The following is a 7,655-nucleotide window of genomic DNA, read 5'->3' as shown; positions in this document are numbered from 1 at the left end:
ATAAGGTTGGGAGCAAATGATCAAAAGATTGTTTTTTGTTTTATGGTCGTAGTCCATATATATATATATATATATATATATATAATGTTTTAATCGAATTTTTTATTGAAGTCTCAAAACTATTGAATTTATTTTGAGATTGAAATAATATTTTATTTTATTTCTTTTTATTTTAAAATAAATTTAATTACTTTGAATCCAAAAAATTGAGCTAAATGTTAAATTACGGAGTCTTGTGAATATGAGGGGGTAGAAATCATCCCAAGCACCAAGTACATCTATAACATTGAGTGGTGTTAGGTATGTCGTGTGCAACTATTTATGTATAGTTTTAAAACAGACTGATATAATTTTATGTCAAGATGAAAAATTAATATATTTTAAATAAAAAAAATTATTTAAAGTTAAAATGTTCATATAAAAAGGAAATTAATATTAATTTATTTCCTTAAAACTTTAATTTATTTTGAAAGAAAGGAAAATAATGTGTCCAACGCCTAAAATTCGATAATTATACTTATAATAATTTGATTTTATGAACCTATAAATACAAAAATGTACTTCACTTTTACAACTTAGTTGTAGTGATAATTTTGATGTGATATTAAAGATTAAATTGTTATCTATATAAATTTGAAATTTTAGGTATCAGATATGTAAATACATAAAAATTGTTTGGTATGTATGCAATTGCACCTAATTTTTAAAATTTTGAGAATTTATTTGTTCACTCTAAACTAGTTATAATTAAATGTTCTTATAGATTTTTCATGTAGTAAGGAAGTATTAGTGGAAGCTCTCCGGTTATATATAATATTTAATATATAGTTGGTCAAGAAAATTCAAATATTAATTTTTCTTATAAAAACGTAGGTTAAAATATAAATTTAGGGTCTATTTGGGGCAGCTTATTTAGTATGGTTATATTTTGAAAACGCACATGACCTGCTTGGGTAAACTGCGTTTTAGCAGCTTATGCGTTTTCAAAACGTTGAAAACACGTTTTCACACTGCACTTATCTAAGTGCGTGCGGTGGCAGCTTTCTGGCAGCGATTTGATTTTTTCAAAAAAATAAAAGTTTGTAAGAACCACCGCACATTTCTTATCAGCAGATTATTCAATAAGTTGCAACTGCCCCAAACAGGCTCTTAATTCAATAAAAAATATAATGACATAAATGTAGTATCAGTTAAGAAAAAGCTGCTTTTTTGCAAATCAGATTTATTTATAGTTTGCATAATTGCCTCCCTCCGAGGCAGTTAGCTTGTTAAATTTCTGAATTAATAAAGAAGTTAAGTGCATGTGCCTCCAATTGGCGTACGAGTTATAATTATTAAACTTATTATAAAATAAATATAACTCTGCAATGGTTTAAAAATAAATTAAAAAATAATTAATATCATCAAAATTTAGATCTGAATATTTCGGCTTAAATATTCTACGTGGAGAGGCCGGTAAAGATAGATGAATTTGGATCGGGCAGCATCGGGACCAATGGTTTGTTTAATGCAGTGATCACAAGCTTAAGAGGGTTAGGTTGAGTTGAGAGTGATGGGTGGTTGAAAATAAATATTGCGTTTATATTCAGTCACATTTATTAGCTTTCTATGTCTTGTCATGCCTACTTTTAATTTATTTTTTTTCATAAATCTAACATATCAAAAATTTATTATTACTATTTGTTGAAATCTCTAATAGGTTTTGTGTAAGCTATTGAGTTTTTAGCCCAACCTATCTTACTTATGTACCTTGTTGGTTTCAAGGAAGAAAAAAATGCATTTGTATAGACGAATGTGTGGGGGATAAGGTGAATGGACTTACAAGTAGATGACTTCATATGTATTGGGCGAATATGCAATGTTGCATGAGCTCGTGCAAAATGTTAGATGCATATTGGTGGGTTAGTTTCACCCATATTGGAATGTTATTGTCTTGTCTCAGTCATGTGTTTATTTACACTCAGATTATCATAGAGTTAATTAAGATTTAGACATGTAAAATCTAAGTTGAGTAGCTTTGGATGAGATGAATTTAGAGTTTATTTATGTATGTTATGTAGATTTATTGATTAATTAGATAGGACTTAAAGGTTAATGACTTGTGATTTAGTATGAGACCTCTTTTAACCACTGTATTTCTTATTATTGTTAATGTAAACCTATTTTTGGTTCATCAGGTCAAGTTTGATGCAACATTATTCAATTCATTCTTACTTTAAGAACTTTAAAGTAGTTAGCAAATTATTTCATAACAAAATATGCTACTTTGATGATCCCTATTTAAAGATTCAAACTTAGTCCCTTGAAGAGGCAATCATGACTTTGATATACTATCATCAATGTAATCATGACATCAATATTTATAATGAGAAATATTTTGATTATTAATAAGAGATTTTGTTGCATCGATGATTAATGTGTTTTCATTAACCCAAGTCAAATTGAATATGACTAGATCATTCTATAACATCCATCAATCATAATTTAGTTAATAGAGGGTATATTTTTAATCATCTGTCATTAATAATAGTGATGAATATTCTATATAAGGGTCGAAATATAAATATCCCCTTATTTAGTTGCTTCAAACCATAGTTTGAAAAGGAACCAAAATTCTCAAAAAAAAAAAAAAAGACTCATGAGTATATATGGCCTTATGGCCTTGAAAATTGGAACCAAATAAAACTATTGTCATAAATCAACATCAAAGCAAATGTTACTGCTCTTTCCTCAAAACAGGTGCCATTAACATCTGATGTACACCCTAACAGTCTTTTGCAAGACAAACTAAGTCACATTCATCTTAATAATGAGGTTGTAATTGTCACCCCCAACACTAGCTTGCACCATTGTCATATATCACAAGATAAGTTATGTTGTTATACTAAAAAGTCTATGTGATGTGTATTAAATGTGTATGTTATTTTTATATTAATTGTGCTAATTTTTGGTTTTATATGCAGTGTACAAGAAATTTGGGGAGCAAGGGGAGCGAAGGAGCTGAAGTGGAGTGCCTAGGGTTGAACAGGCACTCAAGTGCTGCTCACGGGCTGTCGGGCGCCCGAATCTAGAGAGTTAGGCGCCCAAACACCTATCATGAGTACCCAGGCACCCTGATTTTGAGAGTCAGGCATCGAGGAGCCATTTTTGGAGTGCACAGGTGCCTATATGCACCATATTAAAGTTGAGACGTCTTAATTCACGACATTTTTAGCCATGAAAGATAAATTGTAATGGAGCAAAGAAATTCTCACTCTCGTCATCGCTCACTCCAGTGCTCACTAGTGCTTCTCCTGTGCGTCTTCATGAGGAATTGAGAGAGGAGTTGCAAGGGTTCTCTTAAAATCTGTACTGTACCTAGTTCTACTCTTGTGGAGGAGAAAGGAAGGTCGGTGGAAGCATAAAGAGAATTAATTTTTTAGCATCGTTGTTGTGGAATGACATTAATTTTCATTTATACTAGAATTTTAGTTGAACACTAAGAGTTTAAACTTGGAAACTTGTTATGTCTTTTTAATGTTTTTTTTTGTTATTTGATGTCTTTTATTTAAAAATCCAAAAATAATTTGCTTTCTTATGTTTATGTTATGAAGTATTATTTTTTTAATGCATTTCTATGAATGTCAATTAAAATGTGTAATTTTATTTGTGATTTTGGCACATAAAACTGTTGAGCTTTTTGTTCTATGAATTTTATTTGTTGAGATTTATTTAATTTGGTAGTGTAGAGTCCCTAATTAATCCTAATTTTGTATGTGTAGGACGCTCTCTTTTGAACTAGTTCTTTACGACCCTGAACTTAAAAGAACTGTTTAAAAAATTAGAAAACTTAAAAAACTCAAAAAAAAAAATCTAGGACCAATGACAAACTTGCCTTAAGAAGAGAATAACATGCCTTGGCCTGATTTTGTGTTTAGATCACTTAGGAAGTATGTCAATCCTTCGATATCTTTAAGCAAGTCACATCCTGATTGATTAAACCCAAAATGATATGTCAAAGATGATATGTGTTTCTCGATATTGGGCATAGGTCACAATGGACCTTACTTTTTCCTAGAAATATAGTTACAACAATGCTCAAGAATAATGTTTGGCAACTTGCTTGTTGCTGCTTTTGAATGTGTCATCTCTCGACGAGGGTGTTTTCCACATGAGCTTATAAAATAGACCACTTAAGGATATTAACTTCTCGATCCACTTGAGGATAAAATCCAGTGGTAGGGGTGCTAAGGAAACGTTATTTGTGAAGTTTCCCTTAGTCTGGAAGTGATTCTCAAAGACTTAATGTATGAATGAAATGTGAAATGTCTACTCCATCACAGTCGTGCCCAAGACGTTGACACAAATGACCTTTCAAGACTACAGTGATAGTTGCCCCCAGCCTAGAAGAAGTTATCATAGACTTTGTGTCTGAGTTGTGGACTATGTAGGATATCGATCGCAGTTGGTCATGTAGGTCGTAGTGGTGAGTTGTGATGATATTCATAGAATGCAAAAAATCAGAGTCAGGAGTAACACAAGTTGTGGGCCACGCAGGACGTAGTGGTGAGCTTCGATGACCATCTTATGCTGGAGGGGTCAGATTTAGGAGTTACATCGAGAGAGATTTAGGAGTCCAGAGAAAGCCCCATCTTCGAGGTGCATTATTACATTGTCTTTGAGATGTTGTTGCACCATGTGTGGGGTGTGGTGTTATGTAGGATGTCTCTTTACTCTGCAATGTATGTCGGGGTTCTACAACGCGCATCAAAATTATGTAAGATGCACATCAAAAGTAAGGGCTTTCACTTTAACGAGTCGGGTTTGGCCTGCAGTGGTCGACGGTGTCTGATGCATAATGGTTGACAATGTTTGGTGGTTGTAGAAGTGGAAGGTTTTTGTTGGATCTGCAAGATTGAAGCGATGTTAGATTTAAGCTTATTTTTCAAGTTTCTGTCTTTTTCTAGCTCAAGATCTCCCTCTATCAAGAGGGGAATAACACTCGATGTCTCTCTGTAAAGAAAAAAAGAGTTCAGATCACTCTATCGGATGACCCCCAAAGAGAATTTCTTGATAGAATGATGATCAATGAATATTTAACTGCTTTAATGATGTAAGAACTAAGACATCCTGAGCTAGTTAGACTTCTCGTTGAGACGGTTCATTCAACTATAAGCTTGTCAAATTTGGAATATGTTTGTCCTTTCAATTATGCACTAAATTATTTCAAAAGTTGTTTAATGGCTTGGTCTGTACTTGATTTGACTTGAATTGGACCAATTTTTGTATTATCCGGTACGTCCGGTTGAGTCGGTCGGTTTGACTGTAAATTTGCTGCAATCAGAGTTTTAGATGATTTTTAATTAAAATTTGACAATTTTTATTCAAAATTTTGGCTTGAGATATGTGTCATGACTCGATATTAATACCGGATGATAAATTTATTGATGATGTATCAATTATATATGTAACGGTTTATCCACATAAATGATTTAATAACTTTGTGTACATTTTTCTGTGTTAGATTTTATGTTTTTCAAAATTAAATGATACAATTAAAATTAAAGATGACTTCAAAAACTGATTTATTAATATAAAATATGTTAATGATAAATGCATAATTACTCCTAAAATTAAATATAAATTGAAAGATCTTAACACTGTAACCACAGACTCATTACTAATAAAAGCATAATATAAAGAAAGTAGCTAATCGTCAACTTAGAAATTAAATAAATTCCCAGAATATATATATATATTACACGACATGCAATTATGATTTTAAAGGTAATGTTTGGCTTGCAGTAGTTAGAAGGATAATATCACTCAAAATCCTGGGGCCCACTTAAGATCATTTTTTTTGTTTTTTTTATTATTTTTTGATTTATATCAATCTTAATTAAATTTAAATTTGTCAACGTAGAGAACATGTGTGATATATTCCTCAATGTATCAAAATAACACTCATCACCCCAAGATTCATGTTTGGTCAATATTTATATTTAATGATATGACTGATCCGCACTGTAGTAAAGCAAACGTTAAACATGCAAGTATCTGTGTCGATCAAATAGTAAACGAATTTTTGTGTTTGTGTATCAATTTCACAGAAAACTTGTTAACTCTTAAAAGTGAAAATTCTCATTTGCTAGTCCTAAGTATAGTTTGAATAGTCAAAATTTTGTGAATTTTCAAGTGTTTAAAATCCTAATTTTATAAAAGTAAAGAACTGAGTAATGAGAGCACGATTTTCTATCAAGTGAGAGAACCTCCCTTGAATTGGACTTAAGAAACCTAGAGTTATCTAAGTGATTCAAATATCGCTGACAATCATGTGCAGATCTATTCCTTAGCCTCTTCCAAGGTCATATGAAGGTTGGAGATTTTATAATACAATTTAGTCTCCTAAATCATGCAAAAACCCTCAGGATTCGATGTTTCTCTATTAACTGTACATTCCTGACAAAAATGTTCCTATTCTCCTAGAAAAGTGTATTTTAACTTAGTTGTTCAATTAGCCTTCTTTCATCATTCTAGATCATAACAGATTTTAACATTCTATACAGTCAGTTTAGAAGTCAATTAAGTATGCAAAGTTAATAAATCATCATTCCCAATATGATTTAAGAAATCACTCAACATTGATATCTCTAAGTTTCCTAGATTTCCAATCAAAGGGAGAGAATATTCTAGCTCCTAAACATGAGTGAGGAACATAATTGAAGTTCCATTGAAAATAGTAAAATCAATTTTATACAAAAGTAAGAACTATCAAACTTAATTGACTCTTGCTTTGCTCTACAAGGATTATTATTTTTACAATGAAACTCCAACTGGCTTTGCCCTGTCACACACAAAATATAGAACACATTGCCTAAACAGTTCTAAGGCTTCTCCTCTCCTTAGCACAAAAATAGTTAAGTAAAATTGATATTGAAAGCTCTTTACTTTTTCCAATTCTTCGTATTTAAGTATCGAACAATCTAATAGACCACAGAACTGTCAAAAGCTGCCCAAAGTCAGTGTTGGGCACCTAAGCGCCAAAGTGCAAGCGTCGGCTTTCCGTACCCTCAATTTCAAATGGCATAAAAGAGTCCTATTTCATGTGCCTAGGAGCTAGACTGGGTGTTGTTTCTTGGCTTCGATGCATAGGTGCTAGTTTGGAGCGCCCTTTTTTCGAGTTCCCCATTCTTCACACAATGTGGCGTCGAGTGAGAGCTTGGAGTAGCAACTATTTATTTTACTTAACTATTAATGATGAGAGTTGGTGAACTTCACGTTCTCTGAAAAAGAAAGATCATAATACCGGATCAATATACGCCATTCATGGCATAAGAATCATGAATCTCCAATTATAATTGTTTTTCATTTTTAATTTAATATATTGTAAGAGTAATTTTTTTGAGAAGTGTAGACAATGGTATTTTGAAAATATAATTAAACTCTTCATTATGAATTTGCATTAATAACAAAAAATATGTTTGTAGAAATTTATATATTTTTTTCAAAAATTCTATTTTTATATGTTTATTTATTGCATTTATAGAGTAAATGATATTTCATGCACGAGTAATTTTAATGCCCTTGATGAAAATAAACTTAGTAGTTTTTAGTTCGAAAGTCATTTTAGATGATACAAATCATAAAAATTTATTAGCAAAATTATCATATATATA

Source organism: Phalaenopsis equestris, unplaced genomic scaffold (genome assembly GCF_001263595.1).
Source record: "Phalaenopsis equestris unplaced genomic scaffold, ASM126359v1 Scaffold000511, whole genome shotgun sequence".
Classification (NCBI taxonomy): Eukaryota; Viridiplantae; Streptophyta; class Magnoliopsida; order Asparagales; family Orchidaceae; genus Phalaenopsis; species Phalaenopsis equestris.
Note: the sequence above shows the minus strand (reverse complement) of the source record.